The 17,489-nt window shown below is 38.9% G+C and overlaps 1 long non-coding RNA gene across 1 annotated transcript in view; it reads right to left on the minus strand.

Moving 5' to 3' along the window:
* The window catches only part of LOC101805074 (uncharacterized), a 119,547-nt gene that overhangs the window by 91,852 nt on the left and 10,206 nt on the right, over positions 1 to 17,489 (minus strand). Inside the window, exon 4 of the long non-coding RNA XR_005266362.2 lies at positions 15,255 to 15,387. This is a non-coding gene — a long non-coding RNA (uncharacterized lncRNA). The remainder of the gene's footprint in view (positions 1 to 15,254; positions 15,388 to 17,489) is intronic.

A 17,489-nucleotide genomic window follows, 5' to 3' on the forward strand; every position in this document is an offset into this window, starting at 1 on the left:
GATTCATTCCTCCCTTTATCTTTTTTGACTCTTATGATGTCATATGTTCACCAGCTCTTCAGACATAGATCTTTGTAAATGGACTTGGACATATAACAGGAAAAAGAAGGGTGGTGATATAATACAACTGTCAAGCGTTTTTACATTTAATAAAGTGCTAAAAATTTAACCCAAGCTATATGCACTTTTTCCTTGATTATGCTTAACTCATTCTTACTGTAAAAACAAACAAAAACACCTTACTGCCTAACATATAGATATAAAATCTCAAGTTGTTCAGTTTTAAAGATTATTATAGCCAATAGCCTTTCTTTCTACTTCGTAATGGACTGAAGAACTGATTTGCAATAGCAAAAGACAGGAGAATTGATATCCAATTCTGTTTAACAGAGCACATTATGCATGATGTATAAGGGACTCACCTTGCTCATCATCAACACCTGAAACAGGTATGGAGGCAGCCAGTTTCCCTTAGCAAGGAAGAATCATCTTGTCTTAATTTATAAGGTCCTCAATCGTCCATCTTGGAAGCAACAGCATAGCATGTTTGGCATAGACCCTAGTTCAAGGACTGCAATGAGGATGCCCTACTCATTTAACCAAGAGTGCCTGCCTTCCTCATCTCTGCAGGCAGCAGCCTGAGATTTTCTGGCCTGAACACCTAATCGCCATAGTCAGTACTTAAGGTGATGTCCCTATGAAGTAAAAGACAACCATGATGAGATAGCTTTTTAAAAAGAGAGGTGATGTAAATAATATGAAGAGGCATCCAGAAGCATTGAGAAATGCAGGAGACAGCTCAATCCCAAGGAAGGACTAGTGACACTAGTCCTGTCTTCACTGTCACAGAAAACCTTTGTTGCAAGTAATATAAAATTGTGAAGTTCATCAATTTCACAAAGCTCTGCAAATGAAAGTCCACAGCTGTGAATAATACTGCTGTTTTGGATGGAGTTGCACTGGTAGAGCTGTGTGAAGCTGTTTTGTGTAAACTCATGACCATAATATTCTAGCTCCTAGCTGGTGCAACCTGATGTGTAAATGCTGACATATCCCTTTTTCTTACCTGTCTTAGTGTTTTGAACAAATCAGGATAGAATTCTATGTTTATTGCCTGTTTTTATTTCTTTACCCCCAGGTGCTCAACCTCCTGAAAACCTCTGTAGCTGAAGCCATATCACTAGCAATAGCTTAAAAATGAACTAGCCACTCCTTTTTCCAAGCCACTAATCTCTTTGGAGAAAGAAATGTTTGATATGAATTTTCTTGATTATTCTAATTATATTTAATGTTGGGACAGAGGGAGAGAGGGAAGAAGCTCAGTCCTCTGACTGTCTCTCATTTATGCTTCATTCTGAGTGTCAGATGTTCGTCAGGATATGTCACAGACTTCAGTGCAAAACCTATGGATTTACTTCATTATGAAAAGGAACCAAGTGCCTCCAGTCATGAAGATGCATTTCTAATGGCAACCTTTCCAGGATCTAAGACCTTAGGCTTGCATTAAGAAAAGTTTACTCCACAGAGGGTAACAGTCAAAAGGACAGCAATGAATTTCTCTTTTCTGTCAGCTACTGATCTTCATCTCTCATGCATCCTCCTGAAGTGGGATGTAGATGCAGCACTGACTCGTTTACTCTGAGCTATCCTCTGCTCCTTCTCCACCCTACTAAGCTGTTTGTGGTTGCTCACTGGAGCCATCTTGAGTGTATTTGCCACCAGCTGCTTCCCACAACCTCGTTGCTCCCCTACCCACCTCCAGAGTGTTGCACCACACTGCAGGAGCCCACAGTGCCATTTGCCAACACCATCTGCTGGACCTCCTGAGCCAAGATTACCTCCTCCTAAACCCACACCCTTTCTATCAGGGTTTCAAAGCCTGCAAACAAGGGGTCACAATCTGAAAAGAAAGGCTCAAAAAATCTGAAACTGCTGTTCTTACTCCCAGCATCTTTTCTTTCTCTTTCCAGCACACAAACATCCTGTTCATCTTGCAGTAATTGTTCTGGTGGAAAAAGAAAATTTCATTACAACTTTTGGCTGCTGGTTTAAGCACATGAGTGGCCCCAGCAAATCTGTGAGGTGATAGTCTTAATTATACCTTCTGTATCTCCAGACTGTCCCAATCCAAACAACTGAAACTGAAGACCCAGATGGTGGGTATACATACTGAATCCCTGTCTCTCTATAGTGAAGACTTTTAGTAATAGAATTAAGAGATTGTTTTATTTGCTTGACCACACTGCTTATTCCCGTATCTCATGCTTGTGATACAGTGCTTGTCCCTACACATCCTTAACCTGCAGGAATCTCTTGCTTATATATTTCTCCCTTTCATCTCTAAAGCATCTGCATTGGATTGACACACCACAGTGGTTCTGAAGAGCTTTAATCTTCCTCTAATCTGTAAGGTACTCTGATGCTTTTCTTGCTGTTTCCTCTTTGTTGAGAAAAACCTGTGCTTTCAGCCCCCAGGTCTCATCCCATGTTACAGCAGAAAGGTTCCTCTGGGTTCCCTGTACATTTTTCAAGGACCATGGTCCTTCTACAGCTGCACTGAGTATGAGGACATGTTATTGACTCAGCTTGAGGAGAAAACCTATGAAATCTAGGCTCTACACGGAAAATAAGCCTCAGGTTATTATGCTGTCATGAAACCATAGGGTCTTTCTTTCATCTTCCATTCAAACACATTTAAAAATGCAAAGAGCGATTTTTTCCTTTGCAATTCATACTTTTCCAATGGTTTTGGTCAGCTGTTGGAAAAAAAAAAAAAAAAAAAAAAAAAAAAAAAAAAAAAAAAAGACAGACCAGAATCCCCAAGTTCTACTCTGCTTTTAACTCTCAGACAGATTTTCTTAGTTCCCTTCTTCACAGTGTTCCTCAGTTTACCAATTTGCAAAGTTGCTACAATAACAGTAACATTTCCACAGGAAAGCAGAGAGGAACAGCAAATGTTCGCAGAAAGACTTTGACAATGGAAAAAAATAAAATATTAGATTACATTCTTAAAAATTAAAAACGTGAAAGATTATTTGCATATCTACACATCAACTTAAGCCTTGAATCTGCTTGTAAATTAACCACTCCTACGTGAACCCCGCACTCTGTTTATAAGACACATTGTTTCCTTTATAAAGCCTACAGAAGCCAGACTTTGATTTGAATACAATAAAATTGCAGAAACAGCAGAAGCTGGCCATGTAACTCCTATTTTAATGAATACCTAAAGTAACAGTCCTCTAAGCCATTGTGTCATCTTTCAACTCATGTCCCTCCCTCCCCCTTTCTGCACCAAACTCGAGGAAAAGAAAAACTGATTGGCAGGTACTGTAGCTGGCGTGAATAACCACGACTATATATCTTGTCAAAAATCAGCATGTACTTTAAAAAAGAAGAAAGTAAAATATGAAGATAAGAGGAATAATCTGAGGCTCTCCCATATTCTCATTCAAATTTTTCTATTTAGATTTCACTATATTTCCTTTTTTAACCTTCTCCTGCAGGTCTTTATATATAGGACAAAAAAATCCACTTCTGTCATTTAAAGCATGATGAAAGTACCAAAGAAAAATCTATTTTCAGCTGTTTCTCGTTAGAGCACTTTTTTGCCACTGTGATGAAAGTCGATGCAAAGAAAGAAAGACGAGTCACTGATGAAGATGAAGAAGCATTTCTGATCAGCCATCTGTTCAAGCAATTAAACCCTTCGCAAATAAAGTTGTGTATACATATATAGCGAGCCCATAAAGATATACATATCTATGTGTACGCTGGCATGCAAAGACATACATATAAATACCATGTAAAGTCTGCTTTGCATATACTAAACTCTGCTTAAACTCAGCTTACATGCTGAGCATGGCTAATTAAAGGCAGACATAGAGAAACACTGCAAATGTAAAATAGAATTTGGCCCCAATGGAGAACAAAGCCTTCTCTATTAACATCCTTTTCTCTTAATGGTCCTTATGTAGTAAAAATAAAGTCCAAACACTATAATTTCACTCCCAGAAAAGTTACAAATACTGTAGGTATCTTTAGAAACAGCTGCAAAAGTGGATTCACTTCTGACAAGATTGGTGTTAATTACCAGTAAGGACTTCAGTATAATACTATTTAAATCATTTTAAATTATCCCTCTCAAAAATTAATTTTTCATCAAAGATTACACAAAAAAATCATGATATCATCTCTGCAGCTGCGATTTAGTAATAATTTCATCTATTATTACCAATGTCAGTTAGATAAAAGAAAAATGGCATCCTACTGTGCTGATTCCAGCATAGGCCATATATAGAAATTTTTAACTATCACTTATAATCGCCTTGATGAGCTTAAACCTCCTCTCAATTAACACCCTAAATGACACTGAGACATCTTAATGGAGGATGTAAGTAAAGGAAAAAGACTTTAATCAAAGAATAAAAAGAGAAGTGCCAAGCAAAAGGAGGAAGTCTGGCGCACCTCTCAGTGTCCAATCACACTGAGGTCCTTTATCTTGTCTTGAACTTCTTGTCATCTTAATATTGTGACTGTAACTTCACAGCAGCCATAAAGGGAAAGAAAAAAAAAAAAAAAAAAGTGCATATTCTTATCTGTAGTTTGCATCCATGTCTGAGAAAGACACTGGTTGTATACACTGAGCAGGCAAACACAGACTAAATGAAACTGAAGAGACTGAGAAAAATAAAATGATTATAAGTTAAAATGAGCCTTACTCCATTTTGGTTTCTCTTTCAATAGTGGTTCAGGGCAGATCTTAAAGATGTAATGATTCCCATACTATTCAATAAAACTTGAAACAGCATGTTCTGATCCAAACATCCTGACCTGAACAAAGTTCTGCTTTTACAGCCAAGCAGTAATTATACTTTTAAAGCTCGCAGTTGCCAGACAGCCATGTAGATATTTGTTTAAATGGCACCTACAGTCAATATTATCAAGGGCATTCTTGTCTCTTTAAAATACCTCTAAGCATCCCAATACAAGCATTTAAATGTATATGTATGCCACGTGGTTACAGCAGTAGTCTTCAAATTTCAGGAGGATTCAGACGTAAGCCTGTGTCTAGTGGTTCCCAAACCTGTGAAGCCAACTTTCTAGCCATCAAAGTAACCACACAAATGTAAGGAGCTGATAATCCTCAGCTACCTTCTGCAGGCTTCTTGCTATAGCCTTGTGCAAAACCACTGGGTGATGACTGCAGCCTGAGAGCTGCTGATTTTGGACTGCATGTAGTCAAAGGGAAGGGTAGCAGGTAGTTTTGCCCTTATGTATGTCTTGGTGACAATCTGCCAGCTCTGACAGAGAAATAGGGTATTGAGAAGTGTGGTCACAAACACCTCTGAGAGACTTCAGGAGGTGCTGTAAGTGCCCAGGAACCATACATCTCTGCTTTAGTTGCTAACATCACTGTTAGGTTTTGATGTATCTAGACTACCACAAGTAGAAGTTCCTGTTCACTGTAGCTGTTCCCATGTCTGTAATTCAAAATATATATATATTGTTTCATGGCCTGATATTTTTTCAGTAAATTCACTCATAATGAGAAGCAAATTAATATCTCTGGGTGCATTAATGGTAAAAAAATCTAATTAAAATCAGCAATAGTAATTCATTTCTTTCAAGTGTTTGTTTGCCCGTTAGAGCTTCACAAACTGTTAGCTACAAATAATACTAGTTAAGGATTCAGCTCATTTTGATTAGGAAATCATTTGCAAATGGATTTTGCTTTTATTTGTCATAGGTATTTGTTGAATAGTTCACCCAACCATTTCAGCTTGTCGGTTGTTTGCTTCAGCTTTTCACTAGGCACTCCTATCCCGGTGCTAAGCACACAGTATTTATGACACACAAAGTACTGTTAAAAGAGCCCCTAAGGTAAAGGTAAGAAATACTCCAACCTCTGCTCCATGACAGGCTCAGTATCCAGTAAATTTAGTCACTGCTCTTACAGAGAAATTGATCAAACCCAGGGAATTATTTCTCCTCCTGTGCCGAATGATTTTAGACACATGAATATTACATAGCAACTAATAATAAGCAATGGACTGTGTATTTTTAGGGAGAAATTTGCAGATGTGCAGTGATTCGTATTAATATCTGTGCAACTTTCAGCATTCACAAATATTACCCTGCCGTGTGGGCAGCTGTCTGAGTATTTCCAACTAAAGAGCTTCTCGTGATTCACAAAAAAAGCAACCTTCCACCATTCACTCTCCAAATTGGTTTCTGCTCAAGCTCCCCACATTCTTGCTGCCCTCCCAGAAAAAAAAAAATGTCCTCCCCCTCCAGCCCCCAATTTGGTCTGGTCTTCTTCTAGCCAAACACATTTCTTTCTCCAATTAAAATTAAAGAAGGGTTGATTTTGCATACATAACACACAAGGTAGTAACAAAGTAATGCATGCAATTAAAAAAAAAAAAAAAAAAAAAAAACACCATTAAGTGTTCACTGATCTGAAGGTTGACAGTTTACAGAGAAAAAAAAAAAAAAAAAAAAAAAAGAGAGAGAGAGAGAGAGAAACTAATAACCATAACTTTACAGAATGAAAACATCTTGCATGGAAAAGAAGCGTCACTTTCTATAACTGCAGCTCTGACAGAAACTGCTGTATGGTCCACTGCTAAATGCTAAGCACACCATCTTAAAGACTACACGCCCTTTTCTGTGTGATCAAGGAAACACTTATTTTCTTATCCAGCAGAAAAACTCTAAGTACACTGCTTTTAACTTGGTCTCCATTTCTATGTTTTACTAGTATGATAATCATTTCTGTTGATTACAAGTCTGAAAAAAATGCCTTTTCTGATCAAAATGGCTGTGGCAACAAGGAGCCTAAGGCAGACCTGGTAATGCTGATATTAAAAGGAAGTCCTATTCCTGGAATTGGGTTTGAGCTTCCTCGGCAAGTGACTCTCATAAACAGCATCTCTTCAGAGGGATGGGAGTGTGCCAGTCAAGACACATCAAAGAAATACTTTCAAGTGCAGACAAGCCTAGGAGCACTGATACTCAGAATCAGCTAACCAAATCCACAGTTTGGTGTCGACGGACATTCTTGCACTGGTTTATCACTTTGTGGCCCACACTTAAGCCCATGTTAGGAAGCTTTGTAAGACAGTTAATTCTGTCTAATGCTGACATTCATATCCCTTGCTCCCAGCTCTACACTGTTACACCCTGCTTTTCATGGACACTGGTGCTCATCTGATCTCTGTGCTAACCAATTTAGTTCACCAACTGGGCAGAAAATGATGCTTTGTTATTTGCTGCATTTGTTTTCTGCCTCTGTGGTGAGCTGAAGTGCATTACTAGGGCATCAAACAAGCTCCACAACCACCATGAGAAGGAGGGAGGAAGGAAGATTGTTTCCTCATGGTATCAACAGGATTTTAGGATGGATCAGTCCACTGGGGACACCATTCCCCTTAGCAGTGCTATATCACTGCATCTAGAGCTACCATTTTGTCCATGTCAGAGATACGGTTCTTACCAAATACAGGGACATCTGGTAAGAATAAAAGACAAGACTTACACAAAAACAACCTTTTTTTTTTTTTTCAGGGTGGGAATGAATTACACAGAGAAATACACCAGCCTGGCAGTTGAGATTTGTTGGCATTGCTATGTTGGTTAAGTTTATGAGGAAGGAAAAAAAAAAAAAAAAAAAAGACAAAGAAACAGCAAACCACACTTTCCTCTCCCAACTAGCACTGCTATGGCTGCAACTACCCTGACGTATATGCCATTTTATCTACAAAAGAGGACTTTTGCCCTGTACTTATCTTGTTCAGGAAGTTGTATCAGTTTATCAGCTTTTTGTGCCAGTGTAAACTTAGCTTCCAATGGAGGTGTCTGACAGTCTAGCTATATCACAAGCCCTTTCTAGCTAGGATATGGTCATAACAGAAACCTTTAGGCTTTTGATTACGAAGAAAGCCTATATTTCAGTGGATGCCCTGCCATGAAGCTGCACAGCTGCTATGAGGGTACTATTTTTGCTTCTTCATTCACCACCTTTACAAACAAAAAAGAAATTCTGTGTGTGATGTGAATAACAATAAAAAAAATCTATTCAAAATGACTATGCTGCATTTGTGTCCTTTTATTTCTTTGCCAGCAATAAAGGAGTTCACTCTAAAATCCCCAGCGCTCTGCAATTGCTTGAGAGCCGGGACAGCTCTCAAGCCAGGTCTAAATTATAAAGTGTTGTTGACAAAGCTGTTTCAGTCACAAGCATGAAAAAATCACACCCTTAATTGATACAGATAAGCCAGCAACACCCTCTGTATAGATGCAAGAATCCCTTTGCTGGCATGGCTTATGTCACTCAAAAAGGTAGTTGAAGAAAAAAAGACTCCAATATATGTTTTTCTCCTGGTAGAGCTCAGCCAACAAAGCCTGTGTATCATGGACCAATGATTCCCATTTTTTCTGCAGTCAAGACTTGCTTGGGAAAATTAACACCTCCCTGCATCCAGACCCCTTCTCCCAAACTGGGCTTTTAGCTCCCCATTGTCTCCTTTTTGCTGCTTCCCTTCTCTTTAGCATTTGTTCAACAGCTGCCTTGTTGTCCTCCAGCTTCCTAGGTCCTCTGCTGCTCATGGGGCCACTTCTGTATAGACACTGTCAGCACATGTCTCCTAGCATTTCTGGTTGTAGATGAACTCACTGGTTGGGAAATCTCCATCCAAATTTACACAGCCTGTCAGAATGAAAGTGAGGAAATGCTTTCCATATGACCATTTGGATTTGTCACTCTCAACACTAACACTCATCAAATCTCAGAATTGCTGAGGTTGGCAAAGACCTCTAGACATCATCTAGTCTGACCCCATGGTCAAAATAGCACCATCTAGAAGAGATTACACAGGGCTCTGTCCAGTTGGGTTTGGAATATCTCCAAGGACAGGCACTATGGAGAACTCCATATTGTAACCAGTAGTGACATGGTATCATTTAAATCATTCCCCTGTGGAAAAAAAAAAAAAAAAAAAAAAAAAAAAAAAAAAAACTTAAAGACTGCACAGACTCCAGTACATTTTTCTCATTTGGTTCCATTACCCAGTAACAGATACAGAAATAATTAGAGATGGAGAATACATATGGGGAAAAACAGAAACTGGAGGTGCTATTCTGATAAGAGAAGAGACATTTAAAAAAACAGGCAGGGTTGGAAGGGTTAAAGCTGATTAGTTTTCTGCAATTCTTCTGTCTTTCTGCAGAATTCTAAACAATCAGAAGGCTGCACCCTCCCTTTCCTTGTATTGAGGTTGCTACTTGACCCCTAGAAGTTTGAATCTTACTGATACTTTCAGGAATGATAACAGATCTAAGGACTGATTCTTATTTTGCATATGAGATTTACAGTCATGTATTTCTACTAAGTAGACTGAGGTTATTCTTATTTTATATATACACATCCTTAAATGCCACCAAATTAGATTCAAAAATAAACCATTTCCTTAGCAGTACAAGTAAAACAGCATGAAATATACAAAGTTCTCTCCAGATTGTAGACATAGCCTTATGGATATATGCTTATCCCCTCCTCTCTCTTTTTTTTTTAACTTATTTCTCAGTGGGATAGCTTGCCAGACCCACCCCAAGCCACTTTAGGTTCATTTAACTGAAGATTTAATCTTGCAGAATTGAATCCTCCTACACTATATCTTATGCTTGGATGGATCTATGGCTAACTGGACAGGTGCAAGGATGAATGATAATACATCACTATATTAGCAAATACTGCCTTAATATTTAACTTTCTGAAGGAAACTCTGGCCTATAATGATGCTTCATTTACTTTGGAGTTAAATACAATAACTCTACTGATGCCCATGAAGTTACATTAGCTTTTTGAAAAAGGTAAATTTAAGGAGAATTAAGCTTTCCAAAGCTAAGCATAAGGGAATGATATTGAGTTTTGTTTACAATACAGTGTTTTTGATCTTAAAAGTAGAAAGGTGGGAAACATCATCATAATATTTATATGAGAAATTGATTAAACAACTATTACCCATCATCTAACTTCAGAAGATTATTTAAAAAAAAAAAAAAAAAAAAAAAAACTTTTTCTTCAAAATTAATTTAACTATGTGAAATAATTCTTCTGTCTCTGTCTCTCTTATTCACATCACAATATTGTAGCAACACAGTAATAACACATATTTTTTTTAATATGTTAGTGACTTTCTTCCTAAAAGAGCACAAAGTTCTGTCTAGATGATGAAAGTTCTTTAGCTACTTCTAAAAATCAGCTCCATCAGAGGTGAAACAGAGCAAGCACTTAACACATAAAAAAGGATGAGTGTAAGTGAAGAAAAAGATTGTACCCAATTGAAATCTCAAGGAATAGAAGTAGGGAGAATGTAATCACCCAGTCAGAAGTTGATTAAGATACCACTCTTTCAGCTGTGAGACCTTTAGTTTCTCTAAGTGGCTAGGACAAGTTAACATTTCATTCAAAAGGTGCGATCTCACAAACAGCATACTCTTCCCAACAAAGCAGGAACAGTCATGGAGAGGAAACAGTATTGTTGGCTGAAATCTTAACACTGAACAAGTTCAAACCCAGGATTCTCCTTTTCTCTTGCCCCTGAAGCTCCTTCTTTCTTTCAAACATTACATTTAGTAAGAAATCCTATAAGCTAAGAAAAGAGAGCATTTGGTACAGAAGAACTAACCCTATGCCTGCAAGATTCCTGAAAACAGCATGAGTTCCCTATGCAGGCTGCATCAGAAATTATTAAGTGGAAACAGTATTGTTATGCTTACAATATTTTTCTCTGTCCATCAATTACTCACATTCCGATAAAGTTTTGTGTTTGTTTTTTTTTTTCTTGCTTTGTTTTTCTCATTAAAATTCTCAGTAGCAATTGAAAACTGCAAAATTCAGCTGAAGCAAATAGCAAAACAAACTGGAATTGACTTTGGGCAGTTTCTGGAACCCGAGTTTCAGCTTCAGCTGTGTTCTCAGGGGCATGATATAGCAATCCCAAAGATTCTTTAATTCATGCCACAAGTATTTGGTCTTCAAGACTAAAAATGCATTGTGGTCTGCACCTCCACCAGAAAAAAAAAATGGTGAGACAAAAAAGAAAAAAAAAAAAAAACAGCATTGTTTCAGCTATAGTGTCTCAGCAGCAGAATTTCTAAAACATCACCAAAGCCTGCCCTGTGGGGAGAGAATGCAAAACCAGCCTTAGGGCAGTTGCTTTCCCAGGAGCAACACAGGACTGCCACAGAGGTCATAATCCAGAGCATGTTCATGTGTCTTCCATGTCCTCTTAATGTTTCTTGTGAAAGATGGACACTCATATAGCAAAAAGTTATGCCAGCAGCAGATCAATGCAACTGTGCCTCCTTCTAATAATTTTAATGCTGGATCATGATTGAGTAAGACATTAGGTGGACTGCAAAGTGTAGCATAACACTGCCCTACTGTTAAGCTTTAATTAGTTAAGGCAGCATAGAGCCTCCCTGGAACAAGATGCTCATATTTCTTAGAAATGCAGACAGTCTTTTATAGAAATATGAATTAAGAATAAGGACTTTTTTTTTTTTTTTTTTTTTTTTTTTTTTTTTTTTTTTTTTTTAATATATGCAAGGTAAAGGCAGGGAAGGGAATTAGGGAATGAAACCCTCACAGGACAGATCATGAGTCTTCTCTTCAGGATAGTATTTGAAATAGAAGTACCCCCTGAAGAAAAGCAGTAAGTAACAGTACAGATACAATAGTATTAGTACTGGGAAGTGCCATACCCTATTTGATACAAGTGCAGCTGAGTGTCACAGGAAGGAGGAAATGGACTAACATTACTTGTGATTTATTATTTCCTTGCTCTGTTGCTGATGCTCTGTGAGATATTTAGTGATGCACTTCACTCCCTACCAAAACTGGAAATAAAATATATGTGCCAAAAGGCGTTCTGATCTGTGGATTAAAAAACTTTAATCCACAATGCTAGGGCCTCATAACGAAATGTGACCTTACATCCCTGTGTATAAATAAACTTTGATTGTAACCCTATTTGGGACTCAGTCATTTATAACAGACGTAAAATAAATTAAAACTCAGGGCTGAACACAGAAACACCAAAATACAAAATAAAAAAAAAAAAAATGGCTTGACTAATTATGGGAATGTCTCCTCCAGCAAACTGGCAGTAGTGACATGGCCCTGCCTAAAACAACACGGAGCAATGCATTAAAAAGGCTGGCCAGTAATGTTATGCCATGAAATGGTAATGTGTTTTTGCAGCAAAATGTTGTATTAAGTTTCTGTATTGGAATTTGAGGTCTGTGGATATGGAGAATGGAACAATTTCAAATGAACAGCAGAGTTTGTCCTAAGTGTAGTCACTTCAGTACAAAAATGAATGGGCTTGCAGGCATGTGGTGGAGAATAGTTAAAAATGACTGGAGTACTCTTCAGATTATTGAAGCAATCTAGGAAATCTAAATTGGTCTTCAGTGCCCGTGCCCAGAGCACCCTATTCACTTCCAAAATGAAGTGCTCTTAAATAAATAAATAAATAAATAAATAAAAAGTGAAGCATTGCATTTGGAAAGAATCAGAGGTCTGGGCATGCACTGTGCAGAACAATTTAAAATTACTGGAGCACTTCAGCTTTTTTTTTTTTTTTAGCATGCACTTCTTTTTGGAAATGAATCAAAAAGCATTCTATCATAGTAGGCAAACTCATGAATGATTTAAAAATTGAAACCTATGCAAAACAAAAGGGGTGGGTGTGGGGGGGGAGGAGGATAATTAAAATAATAGCACTACCTCCTCACCCCCTAGCTCTGAAAGCCACCAAAAGTAAAAGGGAGATGGAAAAGAAGGTTGGAAAGAGAAGAAGAAGAAAAAAAAAAAAGCTTCAAGGAATTGTAGGGACATCTCTGACCTGGTCTGTATGCTATGCAGAGATCCACAAATCAATACACTGCTGGAGCGACAGGATGGTTTTGGGAATAGACTATGGTGACCCTGTCTCCTCACCTTTGGCTATATAAACTTCCTTCACATCACAGAAAATGCCTCTTCTCCTTCCTGGTTGCATCTGAGTATCTGTTCCCTTAAGAGCTGCACTTGCCCGCAACTGCTTAACAACATTTTTATATAGATTTTTCTTCCTTTGGTGCAAGACATCTTGCATGGGCTGGTTCTAAAGATTTAGTTGTGATTTAGTCAGGGTTAAAGCTCCAGATCTTCAGTGTGTAGGACTATGGGGGATTTCAGCTTTCATTTAACATGAGAGTTTATTTTCTAGTCCCTGCAGCTGATGAGAAAAACTTGGAAACATATCCCCAGGAAGCTAGACTTGAAATTCTAGCAGGCAAATAAGAAGATCTTCCCCTTCCCACTCCTCTCCACACAACCCAAATTATTTTTAAAGCTCAGAATTCCAAAACCAATTTCACAACTTTGCAATATGCGGGTCTGGCAGTTCCCTTCTGCTTTGCCTCCCTCCCAGTATGCAATGCTTCCTCGTGAGCTAAAATGAAAGGAAGAACATGGCGAGGAGAGGAGCCTGCCAGGATCTCGGTCCCCTCACACCTAGGCCACCAAGGGCAGACACGCAGGTCGGTGGCCCATGGCCACAGCAGAAAGAGTCTGGGGAGGGTTCATGTCTGTGGGACTGAGGAACATTGCAGGCCTCACTGAGGAAAGGAGGAGAGTTGGCCTTGCTGCCAGCAAAATTTGGGCTCTCTTCCAGCACTCAGAAACATACACACTTTTATGTATTTGCCACATGGTTCTGCTGTGCGGCAGCACATGTGTTGTGGCTGCACAATGCAGAGTGAAAAGAGCACACGGCAGGAGAAGTGCTGCTGTGGGGAAGTGGCACAGGCCATGGTACCTGGGGTCAGGGTGGCAGCTAGAGATGCTCCACTTCTGCCTGGCAGAGGTGAAGTTTGCACTCAGTTGCCTTTTTGCAAGGGTAAAAGCCTCATTACCAGGTGCTTGGGAAGCTCTGGTCTGCATTTCCTCACCCTAATTTCATTATTGTTGGCCTGTGGCCTGGTGTTGTTCTTTGCAGAACGAAAGTATTAATGGAGACCAGGTCCCACTGAAGTAGGCAACAAAAGCATAGGAGATGACTGTAAAGAGCTTACATTGACATCTAAGAAAATGGGCAAAAGGTAGAACAAATGAAACATTATTTCAGTTCCAGGTCCCCAAAGTCTCACATCAGTGTCTTAACTAAAAAAGACGTACCTTCTCCATTAGCCCACAGTGGAGCAACTGTTGAAAAATCAAACCATTCCACCACAGCTCCCCCAAAAACAATCCACAACATAATTTCCTACCTACACCTGTGCTTAGGAGAAAAAATCCTATTAAAAGGGACCTGTGTGACAAATGCGCCTCTGGTTCATGAATACCCTTGGAAAACAAGGAGGTCATTTAGGGAGAGTCAGCTACAAATGCAGAACAAGGATCTCCTTGCCTTGACCAGAGTTAATGTTTGCTCAGTGGAGGAGCAGGTGACACAAGGCAATCTGCATGCAGCCGAAGGCTGATGGAAAGCTTGTTTGTGCTCAGTACACTAAAGTTGTTCAGGAACAGTTACGTAAAGATTAGCCCTGTAATGCTGCCAAATGCTTCGTGTTATTATGTGCTGTGTTGGTGCCAGGCAGCCCCACATGTCAGAGCTGCCTCATAGGGCAGTTTTAACATGTACACCCACATTTTCAGAGTTTGGAGAAAAAAAAAAAAAAAAGGCCACAGAGGAACCAACTCTGACCTCGTTCGCATGGCTGCCACTACTGATTCCCGTCAGCTTGTACCTGCCTGAGTGCAACCAGCGTAGAGCTGGAAAGGCGCTTCCACCTCATTTTTGAGATGGCTGTCCTCGCCTCTCCTCCTCCTCCTGACCATCATGTTTCCTCAGAGAATCCCAGTAGTGTAGATCAAAAAATAAAAGTAGCAACACAACCGTGTGGGAGCATACAAATTTAATGTTGGCTAAATAGGAAGGCAGTCTAAACAACACAATGATTGGAGTTATGCAGGTCATAAGTCTAGGGAGTAAGGAGTTCATATACTTTCTTTTCTTTCTTCCCTTGCTCTGTTTTCTTCACAAAAGTTCATTAAACAATGATTCTTTTTCCTTTAAAAATTTATGAATGAATTATGTGTTCATGAAAATGAGAGAGTAAAAAGCATTGGCCTTAGTCAGACATAGTGCAGTCTGGCACGGCAGAGAGAGAAACTTGTAAATAACAGATATGGGTATTACCTGTGTGGGACGCACCTGTCCTGGCAGGGAGTGGATGTGGAGCCCAAGACTCTGAGGAAAAGGAAAAGGTTGCTTCATCCAGAAAACTGCTTTCATTTGCACTAAACAGGTCTCAGTTATGCGGAAGCAGCAGCTGAAAAAAAAAATAAAAAAAAATGTCTGCAGACATAAAAATGGACCTCTTTATCTAAACTTGTATCATAAGTGTCTCAATCCTTTTCTTAGGCCTGGACATAGCTGTATCATCGTTGCACTGTAAAAAAGGAGTAATAAATAATAAAAAGTAATGAGAAGTCTTATTTTATGCATAAGTTTCTACTACTTTACAAAATACAGTCTCCCTTTGTTTCCCAATCTCATTCTCTCTCCATCTCCATAGAATCATTCTTTTTTTTTTTCACTTTTAAACAGATTTTATACATGTATTTCTTTATTGAGTCCTTTTTTTTTTTTGATATTTTCTTTTCCATCTTCTTTATTCTCACTTAGCTTCGATTTTGTATCTGTTTTTCTAGTATTCTATTTCTTTTCATTACTTTGTATTTCTGTATCTCCTCCTCTCTGTTCTTTGCCTGTCTGCTTGCCCCTTCCCTACATCTCTTCTTCTTTATCTATTGCCTTCTCTCTTCATTCTCTGATGGTGATTCTATTCCTTCCTAGCTCTGTTTTCAAAACCCTCTTCTTACATCCTGTTCCTTGCTGTGATCATTTCACAAGTCCTGTTTCCTTTCTTGTCTCCTGTGTTTATTATTATTTATATAGCTTAGTGCCCAGAGTTATAATCTTGACTGTCTTCTCAACACCACCACCGTCACCCTTCTCAGGGATCTATGTTAACAGTCAAGGGCATTCTGTCTCAAAAATCTTCTCTTTTCCTTCTCCTTTTTTACTATCTGCAGATTGAGCCTGCCTGACAATGACAGTGAAAATATTAGGATTATCTTGTCCTTTCAGTATGTCAGGAGAATAGGTTCTGGCTGCAAGGACAGCTTGCTTTGGAGTCTGTGGAGAAGGGGCCACACTGCGACATGATCTCCAGGAAGAACACCAACTCATTTATTGCAGAGTATCTGCCAGTAGTCTCAAAGGACACAAATTCCTCAAACAGCTCTGCGTCTTCCAAAATCAGGTTGGCTAGTGACTGTGGAGAGGGAACTAGCAGACTTCGCTGACTGCGTGGCTGTCACAAGCAGAATTACTCTTTTCCAGGATTGCCCTCAAGATGAAGACTATAACGGGATCTGTTTGTGCATGTCTGTACATGCAAAAACACTCCACCACAAGAAGGATAAATAAAATAAAATAAAATAATAAAATAAAATAAAATAAAATAAAATAAAATAAAATAAAATAAAATAAAATAAAATAAAATAAAATAAAATAAAATAAAATAAAATAAAATAAATAAAATAATGGGAGACAAAATGACTCAGAGCACCCCATGGCTGAAGGATGGAACATGTTCCTGGCTATTTTAAAGGAATGAGTCTGATGATAATTAAGCTTAAAACAAACAAGCAAACACTGTGGAGCTTTCTGGGCTGCAGTGGGAGTATTTCAAGCAGCTTCTTAGGTGTGGTAAGGTATGGTTTTATGGTTTCAAGCCCTTGACTTGCTTCCACTTGCCTTGAGCTGACCGGGGTTTTCAGACAGCCAGCTTTGGCCTTAGGAAGCTGAATCTTTTTGTGGGTTTATGCCTATGAGAAGCTGATCCTCACAGCTTTACTGGATGGGAATGATATCCAAGACCTGCTTCTCTCTAGAAGGATAAAACTTAGTCGATGATTAGTTGTACTACATCCAAAGGAACCCCAGGTAATTGGAGAAGGTTAAAATTCCCTTACTCTGACAGTCAGCACTGTGTTGTAACTAAGAGAGGTCTTCAGTCCAGAAGTCTGTGAAAGCCAAAAGAAAAAAACGTGAAAAGGGAGAGGGTTGGAGTGACATAAAGAAACAAGTGGCTGCAGGAACTCTGGAACAAGGCAGAGAGGGAGGCGGAAGAGATGCAGAAAGAAGAAGAAACTTGAGGATGACAGTGGCTTTAAAAAAAAAAAAAAAGCTACTTGTGGAAAAAGGATCCAAAAGCTGAACCTGCAGTTACTGTTTTTCTTCTTCTTTTAATTCCTTCTTCTTTCACCTTTCCTTTTTCAATGCAAATGGGTCAGAATCCATCAGTGTATGCCTTTCAGGATTCTGGCCATGTGCACTGGCATGACATGGTCAGAACATTTTAGT

This window comes from Anas platyrhynchos, chromosome 5 (assembly GCF_047663525.1).
Source record: "Anas platyrhynchos isolate ZD024472 breed Pekin duck chromosome 5, IASCAAS_PekinDuck_T2T, whole genome shotgun sequence".
Lineage (NCBI taxonomy): Eukaryota > Metazoa > Chordata > Aves > Anseriformes > Anatidae > Anas > Anas platyrhynchos.